Source organism: Columba livia, chromosome 17 (genome assembly GCF_036013475.1).
Source record: "Columba livia isolate bColLiv1 breed racing homer chromosome 17, bColLiv1.pat.W.v2, whole genome shotgun sequence".
Lineage (NCBI taxonomy): Eukaryota > Metazoa > Chordata > Aves > Columbiformes > Columbidae > Columba > Columba livia.
Genome location: NC_088618.1, coordinates 7,277,238 through 7,305,184, shown reverse-complemented (window position 1 = coordinate 7,305,184; position 27,947 = coordinate 7,277,238). Strand labels below are relative to the sequence as shown.

At 39.2% G+C, this 27,947-nt stretch overlaps 1 protein-coding gene and 1 long non-coding RNA gene across 27 annotated transcripts in view; one reads left to right on the top strand and one right to left on the bottom strand.

Moving 5' to 3' along the window:
- Positions 1 to 27,947, bottom strand: part of ARVCF (ARVCF delta catenin family member) — a 241,395-nt gene that overhangs the window by 200,612 nt on the left and 12,836 nt on the right. For 16 of the 26 annotated variants that reach the window (XM_065033011.1, XM_065033013.1, XM_021284593.2 and 13 more), the window contains one exon: positions 26,536 to 26,604. The exons of the other annotated variants lie outside the window; for them this stretch is intronic. The gene's annotated coding sequence lies outside the window, so the exon portion shown is untranslated. The remainder of the gene's footprint in view (positions 1 to 26,535; positions 26,605 to 27,947) is intronic. 26 annotated transcript variants of the gene reach the window in all.
- Positions 13,363 to 21,961, top strand: LOC110357336 (uncharacterized). The gene is made up of 2 exons (XR_002410959.2): positions 13,363 to 13,527; positions 19,276 to 21,961. It is a non-coding gene; the product is annotated as an uncharacterized LOC110357336 (long non-coding RNA).

Here is a 27,947-nt window from a genome sequence, read left to right as displayed (position 1 = left end):
TGTGTGATCATTTCCTCATAAAACATTACAGCAAGAAACACAAACCCCAGCAGTCCCCAGAATCCTTTCTCCAGTGGATTCTGGGAAGGATGCATTTCTGGGAAGCATATACGTTCACAGAGATAGTAATGACAGCTGTCCAGGAACAACAGGCTGTGCGTGCCCAGGTACATTTGACACCGTATATTTTTACATGTTAGGAAAAATTTAAGACCATTCTTCCTAAATATAGAGCACAGGCAACCAGGTTGAAGGGCAGCTTATTTTTTTTTTTTCATATATAGTACTTATTTTGATTGAAATCTTCACAGCTAAAGGAGGGGGCAATTTTCTGCAAAACTTAAGGCTGTTTATCAGTTAAACATGATCCCTCATTAGAAGCTTGACAGATAACCAGGCCCTGTAATTTTACAATCTTCACTAACATATTCTGCAGCCAGGAAAAGACAGATTATCTTATGCTTCATGTTAAAAATAGGTTCCCATGATATTAATCTTTCAGTTGTGCTGCACCACGATCTCACTGCTGACCTTGCTGTTATTCCAATAACATGTCAGTCCTCGACGTTCTCCCTGCTGAGAGTCCAACTGTGTGAACTGGTTTGTTCAAAACATGTTGCTGGGAGGACAAAGCACACTTTTCCTCCACAAGCTAACATGCAAATGTGCTCCAGAGCAGTTACTCCAGTGTCTAAACAGTATTTCTTCTAGGGACACACTGCATAGCCTTAAATTTTCAGCTCATTAACATCAGGCATTGGTTGTAGTTGCAGCAATTCCTGCAGGGTTTCTACCCTCACAGTAGGCAGGGAATTGGCAGAGTCTTCCCTTCCTGCTCAACACGGCCCTTTCTGAGCCAAGCAGATGCATGTTTGTAATAAATCAGTTTATGTTGCTAAACATATTTGTTCCATTGTATTCAGACTACAATTTTTTCCACCAAAATGAACAGTGTAATCTTGAAGTTCAGATCAAAAGACCAACTGCAAATTCTCCAATCTCTTGCAGAATACTGTCTATCTTCATAAAACTTGCCATTTAAAATGCTACTGAAAGCATTTTAAAACAGTTTCACAGATCATTTACCTTTGTCCAGAAACCAATGCTCTCAGATCATCGAAATGTAGAAGCTTCAGAAACTAGTTATTCAAGAAAATGATTCCAGGATCTGGTAAAACTAAATAGGGCTGGGTTTGGTCTAGATTTAATGCGAAATCTTCTGTTGGAGATTTTAAAAGCCTATGTATGATCTGGCTTAATCAAGTCCTATACTTAACAATATGAAAACACAAAAGAGATGTTTAGATCTAGCGTAGAGTGCTTCCTCATTTGAGTTGCTTAGAGGAATTCATGCATGACTTTTATGACTCTACAGGTTTCTTAAGAGAAGTATGAGCTTGTATTGACCTCAGTAATGTTTAGAGATATATAAAGAGTGAGTGTCAGGAGGATGGAGCCAGGCTCTTCTCGGTGACAACCCATGATAGGACAAGGGGTAATGGGTTCAAACTGGAACACAAGAGGTTCCACTTAAATTTGAGAGGACACTTTTTCCCAGTGAGGGTGACAGACACTGGCCCAGGCTGCCCAGGGGGGTTGTGGAGTCTCCTTCTGTGCAGACATTCCAACCCGCCTGGACACCTTCCTGTGTAACCTCATCTGGGTGTTCCTGCTCCATGGGGGGATTGCACTGGATGAGCTTTTGAGGTCCCTTCCAAGCCCTGACATTCTGGGATTCTGTGACTCTGTGATTCTGTATTTTCAATTAATTTACTGAATATGCACTATTACTATGTAAAAGTAATCCTTCTCTCTAATGACTGACCAAATAAATCCGAACAGCTGAATTTGCAAATCTGTTTCTTCATGTCAACAGCTTTGTCATGTCAATAAATCCAGCACTAAGCCAGGAGCAAGGATTATTAGCCATCTTCTGCTGTCACCCAAGCAGAGCCACATAACTTGCCTGAAACCATCAGGCAAGATTTACACTCAGCAGTCAAGAACAGAAAGCACCTAATGTATCACAGCTGTCATCAGGTAAATGAGAAGAATCTACCATGTCTTGAAGAAAAAAAAAAAATCCCTTTGGAATCACAGGAATATAATCTGTAATCGTGAAAGTTTACTGTAAAGTGGACAGAAAACCTTGAGAAAGTGAGGTGATTTCAGCAAAGTTTACTGTCTGTCTGCAAATTGACATAGTTAAACATAATTGCTGGCTCTCAGCTGTGCTTGAATGGATGGGTTCCAACAGAGTGCTGTCATCCTACCAGAGAAATTAAAGCATCTCGCCTCTGGCAATGCAGACCATTGTGATATTCATGACAAGATGTGAACTGTTTCCTCAACATCACGTAAACAGGTTTTAGCAGAGATGTGTCAAAGTCTCACACTGAAACTTAGCATCAGAACAAACTTCTGTATTTCAGTCTCCGGTGGCAAATTAAGAGTTAAAACTATTCTGGAAAAAAAGCCACAAAACTGAAAAATATTACATTTTAAATAGCCTTAATCTGTCAGCAGTAGACAATGTCAAAATTCATTTTAATCTAAGAATGTCTTTCAGATTCTGTAAGTACCTTACTGTGTACATAAGCTATCGGAACCTGTCATATCAAGAGCCGGTATTTTAATATTCACGCGTGTCCTTACTTTTATGTTCCAATGGTATTGTTGTGAAGGCAGATGAAGTAAAACACATGGGAATCTTGAATAAAACCTTCTCCACAGGCAGAAGGTAGTATCATTACATAATATGTGATACTAAAGCAACATGCAATGTCCTACAGAGAAGATAAAGATGTTGAGCCAGTGCCGTAGATCTCGGAGTTTATTTGGTATAAAGAAAAGCTCAGCACAGTGCGTACTACTGTGACCAGTTCTTTTGAACTCAATGAGATCCTCTGGAAGGGTAAGCAGTGCACTCACTCTAAGTACAGAGTGTTACTATAGACACCTGATATAATGAAACACTGAAATAGATGGAAAGAACAGAGGCGTATATAGCATGCTTGGAAACATGTCATCTTCCCAAGTTGCGTATTATAAATATTTGTCTATTTCCAAAACTATATAATCATTCAGGCTGGGCATGGGTAAGACATTTTTGGCAATGAGGGTGGTGAGAGCCTGGCCCAGGCTGCCCACAGAGGTGGTGGATGAACCATCCCTGGAGACATCCCAGGCCAGGCTGGACGGGGCTCTGAGCAACCTGAGCTGGTGAAGATGTCCCTGCTCATGGCAGGGGGGGCACTGGATGGGCTTTGAGGGTCCCTTCAGCCCAAACTATTCTATGATTCTATAATTCCTCATTAAACATATACTTAGCAGAGCTTGCAAGAGGGGTGCAAATCAAGTCAAAAAGATGGATACTCAAGTTAAGTACTTAAGGGATTTGGACATTTGTGTCTGAAACTAAAGAAAAAAAATGAGCATCCCAAGCTCACTCTTAGCACTTAAAGCAGAAAACCAAGAGCTGCAATAAAGCAAATTTAACTTAGAATTCTTTAACCATTATGAAGCTGTACTTCAGATTGGGAAACTTCAGGCAGAGTGACACAGAACAACTAGCTAAGGACTGGAAAAGGCTTTTGAAGAAAGTGTCTCAGATAATTTACCTTCAGATTAATGAGCACGCCAGAAAGATGGAGCTGCAGCAAGACACCTAAGGGACTCTTCCAGGGTACAATCAAATTTAGACCGGCTTATGAATACACAGAGAGTAAACTTGCACCAACAACCCACACACGTTAGTGAAGAATTCTAATGATTTTATGCTCGCATAGCACTCTCCAGAATCCTAGTTGTGAGTACTAAGGAGAAAAAACTCCCCACTTTGCCTGCCAGAAGGCTTTGACAAGCCTCACTGGTACCCTGGCTGTTTCTGACAACCTGCCTGTACTGTCTACCTGCTTCTTGACAACTATTTTCTCCAAGTCAAATGCAGCCAGGTATTTAAGGGCAGCTCTCTATTTCAAAAAGAAAACTGCCCATCTGCTCGAGTAGCTGAGAAACTGGACTGCGGATGTCCTGCTAGGTGCACTGTTCTATCATCACAATACCAAAGAAAGAGAGACACGCGTCAAAAGATCTTTGTCAGTGCTATTCAAACAACACACCTGAGCAATGATGCTTACTTTCAGACTAACAATTTGAGACTGGAGAATCAGTGTCCCACTGACACCAGAAAAACTCAAACATAATGTTCTTTAAATAAAAAAAAAGAAACGCTAAATGCTTAATTTCTAGTAAAGAAAGTTAATCTTATTTGTAATATTTATTTTTGATCATCAAATTCAGAAGATTTGAAACACAAATTAGGTTTATTCAACAAGCCAAGGCGTTGCTGGAAAGAAGAGCAGCGCTGCTATTGCTGCCCTGGGGCTGACCGCCCACAGATCCTGGGAACTTGCAGCAATATTGAAATTTGCTATCAGATTGTTCTGTGTGTTTTCAGGTTAGAAGTGGCTGATTTCTAGGATCAGAAGACACAGATAAGCAAACAGGTTCTAACACAGAGGATCGGAGCTCCTTATCACACACACTTACACCTGCTTCCTCTATACAAACCAAAACGAAGCCGTGTCAGTACAACACCGATACACGTTGTTCAGCATTAGCCCCGTTTAATAATTCCACTTCAGTGTTGGCTGTCAGCCATCTGCCAACAGGGAAAACACACTGAACATTTTTATTCTAGTAATACTATTGTGTACTTTTCTATTCCTGGTACACAAACATCTAACTAATTATGGCTAGAGTACACAATAACAGACAATTTATAGAGTAGTTTTATCTACCCTTAAATTCCTCAGTTTATTTGGAAAAGAAACTGGAGTTGATACTTCCAGTTACATTTTCCAAAGTAGTACATTATATCAAGCATGTTCTGTACATTAAAGACATGTTCAACCTATTTTAAGTTCATTGACTGTTTAGTGGCTGAAGGCTTCTTTCTAGAAAGTAGAATTCTATACATAAAACACATAAAGACTATTCTATTTAAGGCTGGGGTAACTTTTGAACATGTATTATAAAAAAAGCATATACTATATAGCTGTTTTCCACTATGCATTAGAAAAGTGCTTTGATAAAATCTGAACTCTTCATTTTCCTATCACATAATTTAAGACAAGAGACTGCCCTGTTTGTGACTGGCACACACAGCACAGCCTCTCAGCAACAGCTCGGCCCAGCTCAGCATCCCCTCCCTGCTCTGCTGCTCCTGGAGAACAACCGGTTTGACTTTCTGGAGTGAAGAGCAGACACGACGCCCCGACACGGCGTCCCGGGGGGGGCACCGACATTCTTGACCAGCACACCAAGGACACTCTCCCCTCAGCCCGGCCCTTCCAACATCTTCCTACCACAGCCTTTCCCAGCACAGAGAGGATGGCAGGGAAGCGCTGTCAAGGCCAAGTTATTTCATGGCTTGGTTGGTGTGGAGAAGGGAGAGAAGGGCAATTAGGTGCAAACACACCCTGAGGCTTTGCTCTATGCCATGAGCAAATCCTGCCTGGTAAGTAATTAATACCCTAAGGGCAGGCGCAGTGTGCTCCAGAGTGCCACACTCTGTTCCCCTCATTAACACCGACTTCCACTACCTTCAGAGAACAGATAAGTAGTTCCAATATTCCCATATTAGTTTGAGACAAAGAGCCAATAGAAAATTCTCCTTTATGCCTGGCTAGCCATAACTATCATCCAGATAAACTAAGACTTAGGTTACCCAGCCAAGATAAGTTGCTTTTGGATTCCAGCATTATGGCAATTTCTATGTTAAATAATTATAGAAAAGCCAAATAGAATTTATTTTAGTTCAACTAAGTTTCACAGAAAAGAACTCAAACACTCCTGTCTGCATTGGGCTACTGCTGCTTCAGAAAACTGAGCAACAGTTGGACACGTGCAATTGTATCAAATCACTAACAAGGAATACAGACACTTTTCAGAGCGGGAGTTTTAAAAAAAGGCGAAATCCTGATCTTTACTGGGTCACGAAATAGCCTGAGAATCCCAGAGTCCATTAAGATGACAGTGATGCAAACCTTTTTTGTAGCTTTATAGTTCCAACATAATACATAAGACCAGCCTTAGACCTTAACTTGCTCCATGAGACAACAAATACAACAGTGTTAATTAGACAGTTTCCATGTATGTGGGTTGGCACAGGCACTCTTGCGTTAGGGCTGGTCCAGAGACAGCAAACAAAGGATTAAATCATAAACGGATAACAGACTTGTACTCAAGGCCAACCATTTCCAGGGGATTTCTGAACAAATTTTCCTTATAACCTGCTCCTTCAGTTTATGCATAATGTGTACTTATATAATTACAGGCTAAATTGTTAATTCTATTTATTTGCCATAAAACCATATATGGATATTTCTAAGTTGTTGTTGTTACAATAAAAATGAAATATGTGAAGTTAGTCCTTATAAGAAGTTTTCTACTACTTAGCTTCATTGCTGGTCAGCAGTTTTGTTTGGAAAACACAAAGCCTGCAATGTGTGTAGGGTTATGTGCGTGACTTACACAATTTACCTCCATTGCAGTTGCCAGCGTTTATGACATAACACATCCCCGAGTTCTCTTACATAACAAACCCCTGAATCCCAATCACATTAGCTACGTACCACACATTTTTTCCACATAACTGCACAACTGACGTCTGCAAAGTCTGGCTGAACTGTTTTCATCTTCTACCCCATTTATTTAAAAATACATACTGCTTTTCAACATTCACATTAAGTCTTAAAAATATACTTCTGTTTCTTCACTTCCTATTTTTTGCTATGCCTAATGTAAATTAGTTTCTAAATCTGCTGTGTAGATCATCTCGTTTATGACAATATATCCATGCTCACATGTGTATGTGATCAATACATTCTAGAGAATATAAAATCCTAGCATTACATCGCTTATGAATCTCCTGAAACACCGTGGGCCAATTACATCTATTTTGACATATTATATATTTGTTCGTAGGTAGTCACACACTTTCACCATGGCAAAGATATCATTATAAATGAAGAGTACAACAAAATTAACGTTTTGCTTTTCTTTCCTGTGTTATATAATAAACACACACGTACATTCTTAAAGAAAATTATAAAGCAAGTAGGGGGAGAAAAGCAAGTTGTTAATTACAGGTTGAGAGACCAAATTAGTTATATACAATTAAAAATCCCAGAAATGAAACTGAGCGTTGCCACACAGAAGAGTAAAACCTGCCTTCAAACAAAGTTTACGTTCCACGCACTGTTAAACTAAGGGTTATAGACTATGGCAGCAGCTCACGTCTCTGACACTGATCTATAGAACCATCCACCTTTTCAAAGCAGCTGCCAGACATGGAGGGTTCAGATCAAGAAGCTCCAGAGCACCTACTTGAATTCAGTAAAAATTCTTCAGTAACAACACTCTACAGCTTATTGCATCATGCCCGGATATTGTGAGATGAGTTTTCTTGTCTCCCCTTACTTCCACCCCAAAATGTTCACGCTCAACTGGGGCATAAAAATAAAGCTGAAAACTCCTTCAGTGAACTGCAGGCATAGAAATAATTTGGTGTAGCCTAATTTGGCTGCTGCCCAACTCGAACAAAAATACGTGCTTGACTTAAAGTACCCAATTCAAACACCGTTAAATTTCAGGAAAGTTTCAGTCCTTTAACATAGTCAGTGGCCTTATGATTGAAACGTGATTTAATTCTAAGATCTGCTTAACTGCAGCCAGCCTCACAGTAGTGCAAAATCAGTAATTTAATACCACTGAAAAAGAAAGACAAGTCTTCTCTAGCAAAAGACTTTCAAGTCAATGCACAATATAGTGTTGAAAAAAAAGGAAGAGTAAGACCATTCTTCTGTTACGCAGTTAAAACAACACTATAAGCAAATTTCTCTGCAATTTTACTATGACAACAGTGCCAGACCTCAGAGGCGGGCATTCTGGAACGTGACATGCTCTGCAGAGTCTTCTCTCAAGGCCTTCACAGTTTATTTTTATGTAAATTTGCACAGAAAACGAAGCACTAGAGTACGCATGAGAAAAAAAGGCAAAGACTAAACTTAATCTGGAAAATTTCGAACGCATGTTATAGAGAAACGGATTACAAGTTTTAGTCACAACAAGCAAAATAATAAAGCAATTGGATGCTAATTTTAAATTTGCCCTGATCATAGGACATGTATTTCTCTAAATACCTCAGTGGCTAAATATAAATTGTACTTATTCAAATAAATACCTTCCATTTTAAGATGTTAGGATCCTGATAATTGTCCTATTCTTTCTAGAGGTAGCAGTATAAGCCAAGTTAAGTTAGAGGAAGATTGGTACACTGCAAGATCATTTTAACACCATCCTGTAGCTAAATTTGTCTCTTATTCACGAGTCTAAATCACAAGCTCTTCGAAATAATCGACAGCACAGTAAATTGAAAGAGGAGAAAAAAGTGGCCTTCCAAACACATGCTAACAGAAAGCAGTTTAAACCAAGGCAAAAACATCATACCTGTTTATATATGAAATGTTTTCACCAAGGAAAAAAAGAAAAAAAAACACTACCAATTTAAATTTATAACACCATGTACTAAGTTTAAGAATATTCATCCACTTTTGAAAAGGGGCCTTTCAGAGCTCGTGATAAGGGGAGACAGGCGTACAATTGCTGCTAAACAATAGTAAAAAAGAACTATAGCTTTAGGGCAGCAGACAGGGACTATGGTTTGAATTCCCACTCAACGTGTGAACTGCAGTTTGGTCCTGGTCAGTCTCAACACGCTGAACACCACTGATGTACCAGCTTCCAACAGAATGGCAATATACCACTTCCACAGGGAAGGACTGCCAATATTCTACAAACTTAAATACATAAGATCCTTGAAATATTATTGAAGGAGCCATTTAGCCATCACTGCTCTCCAGATTTTTCTCCTGTTTAAAAAAAGTGTCATTAAAGCTCCCACAGCACAAATGAAATGTGTAATGCTGCAGGAAATCAATAGAAGAGCTGGGGACAGAATGCAGAGCTCCTGGCACTAAATGATTTCTCTCATTTGTTAGACCATGTCTCTGACTTCAGCAAGTTCCATTTTATACTTTAAACAAAAATCCCAAACATTTGTTAATTCCTCGGGCAGCAGGTTCCTCCATGGCACAGCCACGGCTGCCAAGCCTGACCGTGCACTCCAGGAACAGCAGCTGAACGGGTGGACACGCTGCAGGAGTTACAGGATGGACTGAACATGGGAAATTCAGAAACTCAATGTCCGGGCAGCAGTTCAATCAGGGCAAATGCAGCACATCAGGATAACACAGCTGGACACTGCTGCCTCCCTCCCCTCCGGAGATCCAGGCTAATATTTACAAAGATACCAAGCCAGACTTACCCACCCAGGTCCTGTTTCCTTGAGTTCACCATCTCAAACCCTCCCACTCACCTCTCTCTGCCTCTGGAACCATCCTGTACCAACAGTTTCTAGGGTACAAGATTCTGTGCCAGGGGCTGTGATTGTCCTGTCACTGCTCAGTCACAAAGCAGGCTCTGGGCACTCACCACCAACCCATCACAACACTAAGCAGTCTCAACAGGCTGGTTAAGAAGGCATGTTCAAAGAACTCTGGCTTGCCCCTCAATAAAAACCCCACCTTTGTAAAGTCTTCCGTTATCATCAATCCAAAGGAAGCATTTAAAGGCTCTTAAATCAGACTTTCCAAGGTATTCAATGCAGTAATTCCTCCAAATGGCTTTTTCATTGAGAGACAAAGTAAAGTTTATCTACTTCTAGAAGTTCTTCAGATAACTTTGGTAACTTCGAAATGTCCAAGGTTCTACACTTTAATTGGGTAACCACTGGACATCATCCAGAAGACTTCGCATAAAACACCTTGAACATTTGGCATGAAGCAGACATTACAAGGAAGCTGGACTAGCAGCTGCTCCTCTTCCCCCCAGTCTACTACAGGATGGAAGTATAAAGCCTGAGCATTATAAAAATGTAAATGTCTGCTCCGAGAAAGCCTTTTCTCTAAGAGGATTTGAGCTGTCCACATGAGGTGGCAAAAACTGCAGAAAGCATAGCCTTGCTTGAAACTACATCAAACTCTCCCATGCTCCAAATCAGTTTCCACTAATGTGAGCTGGAATCTCAAGGTAGAAGTGGCTTGACTGTATCTTCAAACCAATTAAATTAACAAGTTCTGTAGCTTATCCCACCTTGTGCATTTGTGATAATGCTGTAGATCCAGCTTTCCTGTGGGTATCACTTACACATACCAAGGGTTGTTTAGAAGGAATGTTCAGTGCGAAGTTTCTGCGCAGTTACACCACCCTGGCTTCTCTTTTTGTGATAATAACATAAGAGAAAGCCCAGCACAAAACATGAGAGTTCTGGTCAGGTTTGTGGGGGTTTGTCATTTGTGGTTTTTTGTTTGTTTGGTTGGGGGTTTGGTTTGGTTTGTAAGAGTAAGTTGATTTACTTTAAGAGCACACAAAAGATGAAGGGGGCATCAGTAATAATATTTTGCTTTTCCATGTACTTAACCCCGCTTATCTTTCTTTGCACAATAGGTTGCATTACCCACAAAAATCAGGGCCTTGAAACTCAAGACAGACATTGTATTACTGTCACTTCTCCAGAAAAGTCTATACCAGCATCAGAAAAGGGCCATTGTTTTCTGAGATGGGGGAAGATGAGAAAAGCAAGTGGAGGATTGATCAAACAGCAAAAAGCATTCAAAGAACAAAACCATTCTCAGAGCAAAATGAAGTACACACAGCCTTCGTATCATGTTGGGTTGGGGGAGGATACTGTTGTGGTCAAAAACTAAATAGCTTCCTCCAGTTTTAGAGCAAGAGAGAATGATTATTCCCTGAAATTCAAGGATTATTCTCCCAAAGAAACTGTCAATTAGCATAACTTCAAACCCAGCAAAACTCTTTCCGACTACCAGATGTAACTATGGCAACGAGATCCAGGAACCTACAATAAATATGATAGAGTGTCAATAACCCAGCCTTTTTCATGGAAATAGATAAAGCACAAGGAAGACAGAAGACCATTTCCTGTCCTTTAGATTCGATTTTTAGATCTCTTCAATGCACATTCCAACAACTAATAAAATAAAGAGTAAGAGAAAACCAACGGGAAAGAAAACCATACATGTCTCATGGAAAAGCTATATAGAATTTAAGAAAAAAAAAATAAGACTACATTTGTGGACCTTTTCCATTAAACCTGGGAAGTTCTTTAAACAGATATAATCTCTATTAAATTTTGCAAGTAGGTTTGAAATTGTTTCAGAACACCAACTTGGTTTAATGAATAAGTGATATCTTTCTATTGGAATCTTCAAGTCAATCCTAAAAATAAAAGACACAGAACCAAGCTTTTTAATTCTCTTATCTGGCTACATCTCTCAGTTGCATCTGTAAAGGTAAAGCATTTTCATTTATGGGAATATGAAGTCGTAGCTTTATACAAAAGCATTTAAAATCATTAATCATTGCCTAAACATAAAATTAAGCTCCCTCCCCCATTCATCAGTGTATGGAAACTCGATGGAAAAGCGTAACACTCTTCCCACCCCACAACTTCCAAACGACCGACAGATGAACAACAAATCATCATCCAGAGAGTATCTGGATCTTGGAAAAAAATGAAAAACAACGGCTTCCTATCACCTTCTCTGAAAACTAAAACAACACACCACAACAAAAAAACCCACATCCGCTGACTAGGAATATTAATATAATGCACATAAGGGCACAAGACATGAAGTGTTTTCAAAAAGTCCTAGATGAGAAAACACAGAATGATGTTGCGGGATTGAACACAGGGACAGGCACAAAGCTGGAAACTAATGAGGAAGCTGGAGTGAAACTGGCAGGGAAAAGACTCTGAGAAAGTAAAAATGGAACACAAAAATCCAGGAAAAGGGACTGATGAGGGAATGACAAATCCCAGACAAGATGCAGAAGTGACACCAGGGAAATAAAGTTTCATTACAAACAGGAGAGTTCTGAGCTGAAAAGCTATAAAGCCACTGCCTATCAAAAGGATCCTTATCCAAATGCCATTTCTGCCTCCCTATCTCTCTCTCCAATTGTGCCCAGTATGATGAGCTTACTCCCTCCTATCCTAAAATAAATGGCTTGAAGCCACAGTACTAAATTCCAGCAAGAGCCCAAGACAGATGCTGGCCTGGGGTAACTGAACGAAGACAAGAAAGAGAATTCCACCCCTAAATAGACGGGTCTTCAGGAGGACAGTCAGTCACTTGTCACCCCCTTGCTGACTGCAAACATTTGCTAAAGCATCTTTGCATCCACTGACAGCCTAAAAGGGACCATTAGAGTTGCGCACTGACTCCAATTAATTGCTGCACTATTTTTGCCTTAGGTCAAATATTCCTTTAGGGTATGGATTGCCCGATGCAAGTCAAAATATATATAGTTTAGGATTTTTACATGTCTTGCTATTCAGTGACCTACGGATTGTAGCTCACTGATGGCTCTGGGAGTCAGAAGCATTTTCCACATCCAGCTCTTCGGGTGCTGTGAGTCCCACACCCCAGCCCTGCCGCATTTCATTCAAATGTGTCTGCCTGCCATGAGATCCAACCTCTGCAGTACATTACATGTCCATTAAATACAAGTTACAAAGAATTAATACAGATCTTTTTTTTCCAGTACAGCATATAGAAACAAATAGGCTATTTCTGAGGAGCAAGAACAACTATAAAATTAAAACTGTTCCGCACTTCTGTCAGGTTTTTATTCACGATGCCCAAGCTGATTATCTACAGCATAACAGCAGTGTTTGGGACAACAAAGAAAGCACTCTTCCTTTTAAAAATTAAGCATAAGCAGCAATTTCTAAGAAACTCCAACAGCCTACTACGTAGCTTATGAACAGTTAAGGCAAGTACGATCACGTTTTGCCAAATTAGATATTGAATTTATTAATAATTCACCGGAATTTTTAGTACCATGGTTAAAAATAGCTCTCCTGTGAGCTTTTAGTCCATATCAGATACTGTGGTAATTATCCTCAGAATCTAAATCATGACAACAAAAACAAAATAACCAGACTGAGCAGAAGCAAAGCCAAACTTTATCCTTCACGAGTAACATTTCTCACTTGCATGCAAACCCCTGCATGTTCATTGAAGGCCATCGAAACAGAGCTAGTTAATTAGAGATGCTAGTCAAATTAAGAGAAGTACCCATGGAAAAAGTGAGGAAAAAGAGCCATCTCTAAGCCTGTCTTTCCACATGAAGGGTTTTAAATCCCCTCCCTTGCTTTCTTTATAATCTCTTCTGGTTTTGTTTCTCTCTACGCTGCCTCCACCTACATACGATCACTATGGAAAATAAGCTCATTATAGTGCAGCATGGGTGAGCAACTACAGGCGAAAAGGAATTGATTGATCCAAAGCTTCATATTAGCAGCTGCTTTTGCAAGCCAAGAAGAGTGGGACGGCATCCCCTGCACACAGGGACTGAGACTGAGAACAGATCCAGGTATGTGTCTTCATGAGCTTTTGCTACCACAACAAATGTCTTCCAGGTCATCTTGCCGCTGTTTCCCTGCTACAACATGTTAATCTCAACTCCCACGGTTTAACACTAGATTATTCTATTTCTACGTTAAAGTTGGTTACAGGAGCAGTGTGGTTGAGGACTTTATAATCACAAAAAAGTCAAACTCATCAATATCTATACACTTCTCTTCCCTCCAGGAAGTGTTGGCACATTAACCCCTTCAGTTATTTTAGCTTTGTCTATATAGGCACAACTGACAAGCAGCCTCTTTGCATTTCTTCATATTTAATTTCATCAAGGAATCTGGACATGACTCAGCTGAAGTTGAGAGGATGCAATTAATACTATTTTGTCTCAAGTTTGTCATATGAGATTTATGTTGCCATAACAGAGATTTATCCAGTAATAAAATTGTACTATTATTAAACTTTCTACAGCATATCAGTAACAGGGATTACACAAATCACCTCTTATGGGTGAAAAGCAAGAACTGCTATATGAATATTTCTAGATAGTAAGCATTTTAATACAATTTCTAGATCTTTTAAATAAACAATGCCCATCTCATTTATTGTGTTTTCATGCAGCATTCTGTGTAAATCAAGAAAATCTGGACCTTCACTTCTTAAGATATGGTCAATATATTTGTGATATAACAGGTATCTGGGGAAAAATATATACCTATGAGTGACCCTGAAAACATGAATAACTTATATCTATTAAAACTACCTTTTTCCAGCCTTTAAAATGCTCTAACAGATTTTCTGTATTCACGCCTATATCCCAAAGAATTCCAAAGAGGTTCACAAGTTATGTTTTCAGTACATCTTTGCATATCTCCCTCCCATTTAAAATATATCCTATTTCAGACCTTGGCATAGTCAAAGGATAGAAATATAAGGAAGGTGTCAGACCATGAAGAAAGAAAAAGAGCCCTTAAGGCAAGTTTAATAGGCGTCTTTAGTGCTCTTTAAGATCACCCCTGTATATAGCCGCATCTCACAATAAACTCATGTAATCCATTGGATTTGTGCCCAACAAAATCCAGGCCACTGTTACAATGACATGATTATATGGAAAATGTACTTCTTTGTAAATCAAACTTCCTCACTTGTGTTGCTGTTACAGCAGAAAACCTTATCAGACTGTACAAAAGAGAAACATCTACTTTATTTAGAAAACAGATTGTGATATCTTTATTTCATAAATTTATTGCAGAGATACATTTAAAAAAATCAAATTATTGCCTCAAGCATCCTCTGATCCCAAGTTTAGACATTGATTTTTGTGACAGGGTTGACCACTATGATCAAAGCACATTTGCAATCTAGCATACTTGCTAGCTAGAATTAGCAAAAAGGAGACTGCAACTCAGAAAGGGACAAAGATAAAAGGGAGCTCATATGTAAAATTCCTTCCATTCTGGAATGGTTACCCAGCCTTTAGAAATTGTTGCGCCTCTGGAAGAGTCCAAACCAAGATTCCCAAAGGGATTAGGAGAAATGGGAAGAGAGCCAGCAAACTGAAGACAAGTTTTACGTACCAACCATTCTCTTCAATAATTCACAAGGAATGAAATCGCCTCACCTATTATTTGGCTTTGGCCCAAAGCAAGTCTAATTTGCCAGTTCCAGGGAAAAGCAAATCAGTGTATACAAAATTGACACGTAATGCATGTATTTCATGGACTTCAAGATTAAAATATGTAATTGCTTTCTTCAGAAAACACATTAAAAGGCTCACTAACATGAGGCTTATTTTCAGCAAGGTATGTAATTTGCTTCCTTCCGAGAGCCCTATGTGAGACACCACGTCCGATCCTTCCTACTTCATGTTTCAAGCCACATGCACAACCCTGCATGTCCTCTAATTTCCATAGAAAATCCATATCCAGAAGGCACAAAGTAACAGATACGAATGGAATGAAGTACCTTTGCATTATTTTAGCCGATCATAGTGCAGCACCACTACTGCAGTACATGAACTCAACTAATGTATAAACCAAGGCCAGTGTTTAGACTGAACTTCTCTCCCACACGTGCTTGGCTTCTCAACACGAGTACTCTACTTTCACAGATTGATTCAACCGTATCAGGGAGGAAATAACCCCAGGGAAAGGACTGGAGAGAAAATATGCTACTTGGTGAGCCAACTGTGATATGTGGAAGCACGCGATGCCATCTTCGTAGCATTTCCAAAAGATGCTGTTATTAACTTTTCCAAACACAGCCCTGTTCCATGTTAACATGGTTTCCTACTCTGAAAAGTGTCTAAAGATTGCATGGAATTTCATGTTTACTGCTTCAAATTTTGCTTACTTTGTAAGCCAAAAGACTGGTTGTTACAGCTAACAAATGTTATGGCAAAGCCATTTCTGATTGATGGACTATCATAATACATTTTTCATATATATACATTATCTAGATCCATAAAATATCCATATAAAATAAATATCTAGTGAAAATGTGCTTACTTATACTACACACCATTGACAGTTTAAAAGACAAGTATCAAGATATTAGTCCTGGGGGAAAAAAAAAAAATCTGACAGATCTTGCCTTTCAAATATATTAGTTTTATAATAGAACAAACAGTTACTTAACTTAAAAGTTAAGATCTTGAACCATTCGCATAACAACCATCACGCTCCCCTTGCATTTTGCTTAGTGTGAAGGCTGTGCCTGCAATTATTTGCAGAACAGGCATTCATGTTATTCCAAGCATAAGGTATTACTATCAATGCAAACAAACTTTAACATCCCCCTCAATTTACACTTGCTATAGCATAAAAATCAAAATAACGCACGGTGAAGCACCTTAGTTCAACCAGTGAGGAGAGGTGCAACAAACAGGTCTGTAACGTTTTGGCTCAACGTGTAGGTAAAATCAGCAGACTAAGATAGACACTATATTGCTGGATAGCTGCAAGGACAAGGGCAGGGCTGAGAAAAGCCTTTCATACAGTGTAGTTTTGCTGCTACCCCAGTCAGCTTGCAAAGCAGCTCCAGAGAACAGGAGCGTGTGAGTGGTGCCCCAGCAGCGGGCGCTCTGCTCAGTGACCCTGTGGGTCCAGGGCTGTCCCGCTCCCCCGTCCCCAACCCGAGGGCTCATCAATGGGTTGTCCCCTGACAGACACCAAGCCGCTGGAAAGGGTGGTGCTGAAAAGAATGAATCCCTTTTCAAGCCACATCCTTCATCCTCTGAAGAGGCTTCCAGCAACACTGGGGGCCAAAGCAGGATGAAATCTGGGTGGCCAATACACACTGTTAGTCTGCAACACATCATTTAGACCAACAGCAACAGTCACATATATTTCATTTATAAAGAATCACAACCAAAGATTTTCTACTTTTTAATTTATTTAATGCTGACCGCCCATCCCCCTTTTGTTTTTTTAATCAAATTTCAGTATTACAGGGTTGTAATATCAAGGGTATATCAAGATGCAGCAGCTTGCAAAAGCAAATCTCATGACCTCCAAATGAAATAAAAGTGCTATAGTTTCCCAAAACATAAAAGTCCTTTACCTATTTAAGAAAATACCCAAGGTACCAGCATAGAACTAAAGGCCGTTGCTATTGTAAAACTAATCAGGATATATTTTCTCATTTGCCACCAGGTAAGGCAATTCTTTTCTTTGTAATGATCATCTTGAGTGCCTCTAATTTCCTTTTCAGTGTTTTTTTGGCAGAAATACTTACAGACGCAAGACACAGAGAACACATAAAAGAGAGAAAAACATGCATTTCAAAGTGCAACCATATATCTTTAAACAATTTATCTGCCAATTTTAAATACGTTAAGACCTTAAAACAAATTTATTAAAGGAATAAAAAACGAGTGGAAATCAGTCTTCATTCACTGGCCCAAACCAGTTCTATTCTAGCCTTGTTTTGATTCAGTTTACTCTGAGGATACAAAAAGCACCTGCATGGTGAACATATTCTGTGACAATACTAAAAAGAACAGTTCCAACCTAGTGGCCTTAACTTGACTCATCTGTTTGGATTTAAGTTACATTAACTGCATTCTGCTGAGGAATATCTGCATGACCAACAGAATTAAACATCAGTTTAATAAGTTATCAGTCTCTAACAGTGTTTTGAGCAGTGACAACAACTGAACAGACACGTGAAACAAAACCTCTTCTCACCTGTTGCTTAAAATCTAAGGGAATAAATGACTGAGATGTAGGAGGATATGGGCTTTGACACTGGAAGAGCAGGCAACAGAGGTGCAATTGCAGCTGGGAAAGAGACTAAAATACTCATTAATATGTAGCAAAGTAAAAATAAAAGGCTACTACCTGGAGCTGTATGTAACTGCCAAAAAGAAGTGTGACTATGTGGCTTGATAATTCTCAGATTACTGGATTCTTTACCTCACGGGATCCTTATCTTTCTCCTTCAACTGCCAGCCCTTCCCAGCAGTTGTTCTTCTTGACCTCACAATCCACGAATAAAACACAGTTTCAGTCTTGCACCCTGTCATCCATTCATCACTCTAAGTCCCTTTGCTGGCTCTGTTTCCCAATTTATGCATCGTAAAATTCCGTACACGTTTAACTGAGCAGCAATTTATAAATAGCTTTTATTATACAAGGCAGGCTTGATGCTCAAACAGGAGCTCAGAGATGCTGGCACTTCATTCTTAAAGTTTTCCATTCTGCTTTTCCTCCCAATTTCTCACAATTGGCTATCCTCAAAGAAGAATGTTAATGTTGATTTCTAATTATCTTTTCTCTTTGAGCCCACTTCTTTAATAGTGGACAATATCTCCTTTTCATATGTGAAATATCACCAAAATTAAGAGCCCGGGCAGTTATCCCTACACAGAGTTGTAAATCAGCCTCAGTTCTACTACTTTGCAAGTCCAAAGCACAGATTCCCAGAGCAACATATGGATCCTTTATTACAGTATCATTTTGCTCAGATAAATATTCTGGAGATGAGAGAACCAACTGTAAACAAAGCCAACACGCTTCAGTGGTGGACTGAACCGGAGCAGAGCCACTGAAACAACAGGTGAAGCAAAGGATCAGTGCAGGGATTTCACATCTAGAAACCACGACAACAACAGCCTTCGTGCATCCATCTATTATGGCCTCTTGCCAAAGGCAGTTTAAACCTACCACTTTCTGCACACCAGAGAGGAATAAAGAACATGCTTAAAGAGCTACAGGGCTGTGACTGAGGAGATCAGAAACGGTGCAGTGTGCTGGAACTGGTGGCTCCAAAAATGTCTACATATTTGTATGGGCTTTCCCCTGATTGGTGTTATGCACTGGTGGAATTCCCTAAATTATCTGAGTAATGGTGGAAACGAAGAGTCCACAGGGAGAAAGAAGCTTTATGCTCTTCTTGAGAAGAGCTTTCTAACAGTCCTTAACAATAACTTCCTCCCCTCCTGGCTTGGTTCATTCTCTGGCTCTGGTTCTTTGTGCAGGTATTGCTATATTAAAAGTTTTCCCCACAGCACACCAACCTATCACTGTGCTTTGTAAAATTAATCAGAAACTGAGGTTCTACAGTGAAATTATAAGCAAATTGTAGGGAAAGCTGATTAAGAAATGTAAGAACTCAAACCCCTTGCTACTCAATTACCACTTTCAGTGCTACCTAAAAATATTAAATAAAATTATTATTGCTGAGCACCGAGACCAGTTTGTTAAGACACCTACTGACAAGAATACTTGACCCTGCACTTACATATTTAAATCTTTTTCAGGTTCACAGTCCACGCGTCTCCCTCCTTGAGGTACAATCTGACACGCAGTCAGGAGGGAAGGCTGTTTAGAGCTCTAATAGCACAGAAATCCATTTGCAACTGCTCTTTTCATTCGCCCTCTACAAATCAGTCAAGGACCCAAGCTCTTGATGAGCAAAACTGGACTCTGGTATTACTGCGATTGCTCAGTAACAAGGCTGCAGATGGAAATAATTCCCAAAGACTAAGAAACTTCAGAGCACCTGAGTAAAAAGACTGATAAAGAAGAGAAAAATGTCAAGAGAGCCTCAAAGTGGTTTGTGCTCAGCCGGTCTCCCTGGGCTGGTCGGTGGGGAGAGCTGGGGATGCTCCACAAGTGTCTCGAGCCCCATCCCCTGTTGCGCTGCCCTTGATTTGCACGTTCTTCAGTGTGTGCAGCAGGAAAGTCACTGCAGGGCAAAGCAGAGAGCACCCAGATGGCTCACAAAGGGTGTTATCAACACCACAGGTCATGTGGGGAAGTAGCAAGAGAGAAGGCTGTTGTGAGCAAGTTCTCCCAAAACTCAATTTCTCTCAACAGAGATGAGGAACAGAGAAAGGCTGCAGGGACAACAAGGTCAAGCATCATCAGATTCCACTAAAATTCTCACTAATGGTTTTATTTAAGAGTCCTTAGTCTACTGCTTTGGAAAGAGGAGCTATTCGTGCTAACAGTTTTGGTGGAAATCAGGACGATTCTACCCATCAGAGGAACAACATCCTGAAAGCATCTCCAAATCAAATAAAGAGGGACAAAACAGAAACACTAATTATTTTTTAGGAGGAAGCTTGATACATTCAAATACATAAAACATTGTGGTTGTAACAGAAAAGAACCACGCATAGCAACTCCTTTCTAATCAATTCCAAATTGAGGATAACTACGCTAGAGTGCAGATGTGAAACTCTTTCCCATCAAGAGGTCACATATTAAAAAGGCACACAGTGTAATATTCTTACGTAGACCTACATTAGTCCAAAGCTTTGTCCCAATTTCAGCGTGATTGGCAGTACACAGCACACAAGCTAATGCTTCCGGAGTTTACTGCACCTATTGGGCTTTTGAAAACACTTGGTAAGGTCTTCATCTACCAGGAGCACAAGTCTCTAAACATTCTAACTCCTTCCCAGCAAATTTTAATTCTTTTAGGACATGCATTTATTGCTGGTCTATTCTACTCACTGATACTGCAGCCAGGAGAATAAGTATTTGTACCTACCCAGCAACACTTTCTGTAAAGCAAAGCATCTCAAACACTTTACAACTGTCAATTAAGTCTTGTTATGCAGAGATAGTATTTTTGTCATTTTGTAGATTGTGCCTTTTAATTTCTTAGAGAGGTGGAATAATTTAGGAGAATTTGCCTACTATAGGATTAACATGGAGCTGTTGCAATTGCTGCATCCAGGATCTCTGTGCACCTGACAAGGTTAAGCCTCATAAACACACACATGGTATTTGTTTACTATTTTGTAAGTGTCTCTTTCTACTCCAGAGTAATATTCCACACACAAGACATCTTCATGAGAAACATTCTAGTGTAACTGATAAAAACCAAAGGAGATGAGATCCAAAATGCAGGTTCCAGGAGGCAAGAAAAGCAGTAGCTGAGATTAATTCCTTAAGTCAGAAAAGTGCAGCGATTATATTCAAATACGATGAATGCCATAATTATGACTTCAGAGATAAGCGGAAATATTTTGAGAAGCAGTAATTCAACTAAAGCCATATTTAAAACAAAGAGTGCTAGACTTTACCTACTATAAAACAGTCTTAAGGGATTAACAATACTTGTATTTTTAATTGTTTATGTCTAACACACTCTTGGCTACAACAAGTGAAGAAACGTCAAGGAATTTACAAGAGATCACAGAGAGAAAGGTACAAAGTGCAGGCACAACCAGTGATGTTTTGCAATTGAGAGGACAGTTTGCATTACAGAAATAAAAATGAGGCACCAGCAGAAAGCAGAGAGTGCCTGGGTGTTAGAAGCAAAGACAAAAGCACAATGTTATACAACTACAACAACAAAACCACCCAAACGTACAGCCCACACAAAACCCTGAGGATCCTAATTAGAGAGAACGGGGCTGACCCAGAGTCCTGTTTTCTTTCATATATTCAGCCAACAAACTGCAGAGAATTCCAGCAGTTAGAATTGACAGCGACATTTTAAGTCAATGAGAATCTATTCTACTCTTCCTCCCACAACACAAATGAATAGTAGTGTTAATGAAATTCCACTCCTATTATAAATTGACAAACACATTCCTTCATTTATCCCTTCCAGCAAAATGTGCCTTTTAACAAACTTGAACTGTTCTGAAATACCCTTCGGCCACAATATAACAAAACAAAATGCCGCTCTCTCCTGCACTGCCCTTTTTCCAATTAACTTGACTTTAGTGGACCAAGATAGATTTTTTTCTTCTATTGTATTTCACACCCACGGTTTTGGATTAATCATATTAAAATTTACAAATTTAGTCACAGACTTCAATACAGTCTGGATATTTATTTGATCAAGTGTTTCTGACTGAGGATGAGCTTCTAATTCATCACACTCAAACAACTTGCTTTTAAAAACCCACTGGTTTCCAGCGCTGTCTTCTCCAAAATGTCAAGTAATTACATTATATGCAGAAATAAAAATAATTGATTGGCTTTTAGACCAAGATTCAAAATCTGTGGGCATTATTATTCAGAAAAATAAGAGAAAATATTATTATTCCTTTCTTTTTAAATTAGTTTCCTCAGAAATGCTAGATAACCTTTTCCTATTTAATTGTGATATACTAGGAAAGCAGCTCTTGATCTCTCTCAACCAGAAGCGTACAGAGAAATAATCCTGTTTCTTTCACCATGAAAAACCTAGAGAAGCTTTTTGTTAACCACAAACTCATTGGCAAAGCTCACCCTTATATGTGATTAGCACGATAGCACAGGTGTGTTTACTGCAATTCAGCAGTTCCAAGGCCAAATGAAGAAATGCATACCACAGAAAACCATTTCAGAAACATACAATAGACAACTTAGCCACAGCTTACAGCCTTTCATTACCTGTAGTGGGTATTATTGCACGTTATTCTGATACTCCTATCTTTCAGAAAGTCTGGACTCTCCAGTTTCTCTCAAAGAGATGACATGTAAGCACTACTAGCCTATGCATTTTTTAAAACTGGTATCTGAAGATAGTATCAAAGGAAGATAGCACCCCTTTACCATAAGCAGTTAATTAAGGATCTGTAGATCAAAGCAAGTTAAGTTTTGCAGCAATGTCATTGCAGCTTTGCCTGTAGTCATGTTTGTAAAAAGAGAATAAGGATTAACAAGCAGTGAGGATAACACCACCCTTCCCATCCCGTTTTCCAAGACTAAAAGATTCCTAGAACACCCACCACCCTGTAAAGTGTTTTTCTTTCTGAGCCCCCAAAAAGGAACACCTGGCAGGTCCATGAACAGTTAGGCACCCATAAAAGAGATCAACTTGCAAATTTTGGCACAGCCACAATCATTATGTTGCAAATCTTAACTAGGATTTTCACAAACATTCAGCTTCAGTGACTTGGAGAGAGACACCAGCCAAAGACAGAAGTCAATGGACAAGTTGTATTTACATTTCCACCTGCTGGCAGAAAGTATTCACACAGCAGTAGTATGCTTTATAGTGCTTTAAGTCTGGAATAAATCCAGTAAATTGGTGGAGTTTTTCTTGGTTAAAAAAATCAATTCAAAGCCACATTTGTCCTACAACGTCACTGGCACATAAATATTATTATAGAAAGTCTGCTTTTGATAAGGCTGTGTACCTCCAGATCTGAGGCCCTAACATTAGTCTAACTGATGTATAATATATATATATATTTAATTGCTGAGTGCTACTAATGCACGTGACAGTTTCCCAAAACTGTAAGTAATCAGCTCAAATTCCTAAACACCAAAACATGTTATGATGGTGTTAATGAGGTCCAACACTCAGCAAAATAAGTTATTTTTTCAGTTGATGTTTATTTGAAATTAAAAGCCAGGAGGACTCAAAAGAACGAGGTGGTATTCAGCACATACCACTGAATTGCTATAACTTCCACAACCCCCCTGGGCAGCCTGTTCCAGGCTCTGCCACCCTCACTGAGAAGAAGTTTCTTCTCAAATTTAAGTGGAACCTTTTGTGTTCCAGTTTGAACCCATTACCCCTTGTCCTATCATTGGTTGTCACCAAGAAGAGCCTGGCTCCATCCTCCTGACACTCGCCCTTTATATATCTGTAAACATTAATGAGGTCACCCCTCAGTCTCCTCTTCTCCAAGCTCAAGAGCCCCAGCTCCCTCAGCCTTTCCTCATAAGGAAGATGCTCCACTCCCTTCAACATCTTCGTTCCCCTGCACTGGACTCTCTCCAACAGTTCCCTGTCCTTGTGGAACTGAGGGGCCACAACTGGACAATATTCCAGATGTGGTCTCACCAGGGCAGAGCAGAGGGGAAGGAGAACCTCTCTGACCTACTGACCACCCCCCTAAGTCACTAGAATTGTGCGGATAATAATGAAGGCAAAATTAGGACTTGGAAATTCCAGAAGGTTTGTATGATCATTAACTAAAGATAATCACATAGCAATAAATTCTCAAATATACAAACACAGAGTAAGTCAGACTTAGTTTGTAAACTAATGTCACATAGAGACAGTAGTAAAAGTTCGAATTCAAGATAAATAAACTCGATGTACGATAAAATAGAAAAATAATTTCCAAGAGCTACAGATGAAAACTCACTAAGTAACACCCACATATAATGTACATGACATGGAGGGGAAATTCCTTTCTAAAATTAGGTCAGACTTATTTTATGCTGCAAATGTTTACAAACCAAAATGTTATCTTTGGGTCACTTGAGTATTTAGGCCGTATCTTGCACTTCTCCAGTGCGAGAAAGAATCAGACATGCCCAAGACTTAACTTTTATAACAGATTTAACTACAGACAATTTTTTTAAATAGCTGACTCGCAAGAAATATCTAACACATTAAATAGGAATTTGATTAATCTATAGCAATCCATCAATTAAACGACATTAATTCATCATTGTTGCTTGTTCCAAAAAAGATGGTAGAAACACAAAATAAGCAGCCATTCATCTATGAGCAGTGAATTAGGAAAAAAAAAGGTTTATCACAGATAAAACTACATGTTCTGAATGGCTCAGGTCTGAAACCTGGCAGCCTCGAATGTGTTTCAAATCAAGCCAACTCCATTTTACACATTACAATCAAAACTGACCATTTAAACCACACAACCACAGTTCGGGAAATATCTATGTAGTATTAATTTCTGAAAAAGCAATTATTTTTAATGTTTCACAAATCACGTCTGGGCAACCATTAGCTAGAGGCTTTTATGCCAAATTCACTTGTAATAGCATCTTCCTAGAGTGCAAAAAAACCCCAAAACATCTATTCACAGAATTGCATGCTTTCTCTCTAAACTGGATTCCCTGTTTACATGACCAGTGATATCTATGATTATAGAATTTAGGCCATGTCTACCATTACTCCTGCAATTTTCCTTCTTGCCTCATGAGAAGGCACTCTGTCTGTTCAGACCTACTCCTTCATACAATGTAATAAAACACACTGGATGATACAAGCAAAATAATTTCAGATAACCAACTTTTATGGTACAGTGATTTTCAAAGCTGTAGGTATTAAACAAAAAATCAATACACTAGCATAACGAATGGTTAAAACTTCTTTCTCCTACTTAGGAAATACCTTTTTTTCATAATCAAGTACTATAATAGTTACTTAGTTTTCCCGTAACATTAACTACAGCAGACTATAAGCATTTTTTGAAAGAGAGGAAAAGTCTTCACATTCAGGCAGTATAACGTTACTCCCACTGAAAGCCACAGAAATTCTACTGCTGACCTCAGTGGGAGTTTCAAATGGCTCCAACTTTTCAGATTTTCCAAGACGTCTATTGCAAAAAAATGCAATTCTATTTTATCATTAAAAGCCACAAACCCAATAACCAAACAAAATAAACATAAAATTGTTTTGTAAGTGAGCAGCCTCAGCCAATGAGTTGCACTTGTAAAAGGAACTAAGCAGCATTCTTCAGGGCTGACAAGCAATACATTGAAAGCATCATCATTCTGAAAATGTATGGCGGTGCTGATTGAGGGTGACACACTCTTTAAAGTGAGTACAGAGCATACCTCACTTCTGAAACAAGGAAATCAGTCACGCACTCTGTAAAAAAATCTCTTTGGTAACGATAGCACAATTACTACTGTTTCTTCAGTGTAGATGGAGCAGGAACATTTGCGAAGTTGTACATTCACAAATACGCTGAGGAAAAATAATAGGTTGCTTGTATATCTACAAACAACATCTCAGTTGATCACCTGCTACTTTTTTCCTGATTTTGAACAAGTAGTGAGGCTGTTTGGTAAGAGATAACTCCTAGGTCCTATCATCTTATTCCCTTTCACCCCTACAATTATTTTCCCTTGCTCTAAATACTAGAAGTTTCACCTCAGGATGACTGTTACATTGCAGACTCATACAAATTAACACATTGGTTGGTCTCTGTCTACACTGACTGCCCTGTTCTGACAAAGGCCCTACACTTAAAACCAATAAATTGGTAGAAGAGTCAAATGCTGCAGAAAGCCATGGATCCCATCACAAAAGCAGATAAACACTGAATTATTATCTGTGTTACATTCATGTGCCCCAGAGAACTCAGAGAACAACCTCCCCTGGAGTGTGATGGCCCAGCCAAACACCCAACAGAGCAATGGGAAGAGGCAGTGAGGAGGTGGGAAGCCAGTTCACCTCTCATCTAAAAGCAGGACAAAACATATTGAAAAGGTCCGTTTATAAAGTTTTGGAAGTTTCATTATTACTCACATTATATGCAGTTAATTATTCTACATTCAGATTATAGAGGCATTTGTTTTTATATGGTGGTTTGCTATTCCAAGCAAAGTAATTCAAACTCTTGCATACATTAGCCATACTCTGTTCAATAGTCCTACTGTTGGAGAAAAAGGCTGCTAAAGACTATTGCTATTAAATTAATTTAGTCTATCACTTTATTGAATGTCAATTTTGAGACTGTCCCTAACAGTAAATAGCAAACATGGATTGAATTAGTTACAATTTTGCCTTCTAGATTTCATAGGTATGAACATGTGACATCAGTAAAATAAAATATACGTAAGGAAATTCTGGCAACTCTTACCACTCGTTCAGACGAGTTGGTAGGCCCCTTTTCGTGTTCATAAAGCACAGCTCAAAGTTATGGATACCCCTGAAAAACATAAGAAACAGATCAAACCCTGAATAGAAACTCCATAACTAATGTGACTAACGGCACCTCGACCTGAGAAATGGGTTTGTTTCCGAACTAGAAATACATCTGATTCAATACATACACTGCAAGCTGGAAGCGGCACCTTCATCTAATGAGGAACATTAAGACCCAGTGGCATTGGGGATAAAGGAAGGAAAAGGATGAATTTTACTCTGACCTTAAAATTGACAAAACTTTAGATCCTTGACTTCTCTAAAGAATTTCCAGAGTTAAGAAAGAAGCAGACTGCTCTTATATCTTGCCAAATAAGCATTATGACTTAACGCACAACACTAAGGAGAGAAGAAATGATGGAAAAAGAGCAGTTGATCTAGTGCTGTATCATAAGCTTCAAACAAACTTCTTTCTGCCAGCCCAGTTATTGGGAACTAACAAGTATATACTCTGAATAACTGCAGTAAGGACTATCTTAACAAGTCTCTTATAAATATCCAAAAGACCCACCACATTGGCAGTTCTAAACACAGTCGAGGGGGAAGGTCTCTTAAAGAGCAGCTCTAAGCATAATGCAACCAGTTCTGACTGGAACCTTATGCTGAACCAACACTGGTTGACAAGGGCATGACCTTCTATTGATACTGAAAATGACGACTTCATTGCAAAATTATTTCATTTTGCTGCCACGGATTAAACAGCTCAGACTTTGCCCCCATGAGATGAGTAAAACATGCTCATTGGGTAACCTAGTTCTACGGAGATGGGATTTTAAACAAGGGCCAAGCACCTTTATTTTAATATTAGAAATATGTCCACAAGGTGCTTTAATGCAGACCAGTTACAGATCCCTGGACCCACAGGACACATTCCCAACAGGAGGACTGCACTGATAACAGTTACAGGTGACATTAAATATGTCAACAAAAAGCAGTGAGCACCGAGCAGAAACCCAGCCAGATACTCCACCACAGCAATTCTGAGCATCTTCAAAAATGTGCATCAATAAAAGGAAAATAATTTTTGCTTTGTTTATCCAGTCTTACAGGCAAGACAATTGTGAACTATTTTAGAACTTCTTTCAGCTTGTCCAAAATAGTTACTGATCATTGTTTTCATCTTACTAGTTACAGACACAGCAATGTCAGACAATATTTTTACAATCAGCTTGGATTTACTATCCCTACATCTACATTAGGTCTAACCAATAAAGTAATGCAGAACAAAAAAGGGGGATGAGAGGAAGAAGGGAATCAGAATACCACAAAGCTAAGCAGGCAGTTATTGCTTATTCTGAGAGCAATAAAAAGAAATCTAGAGGCCAAAATGTTCCAGCTGAGCTAACT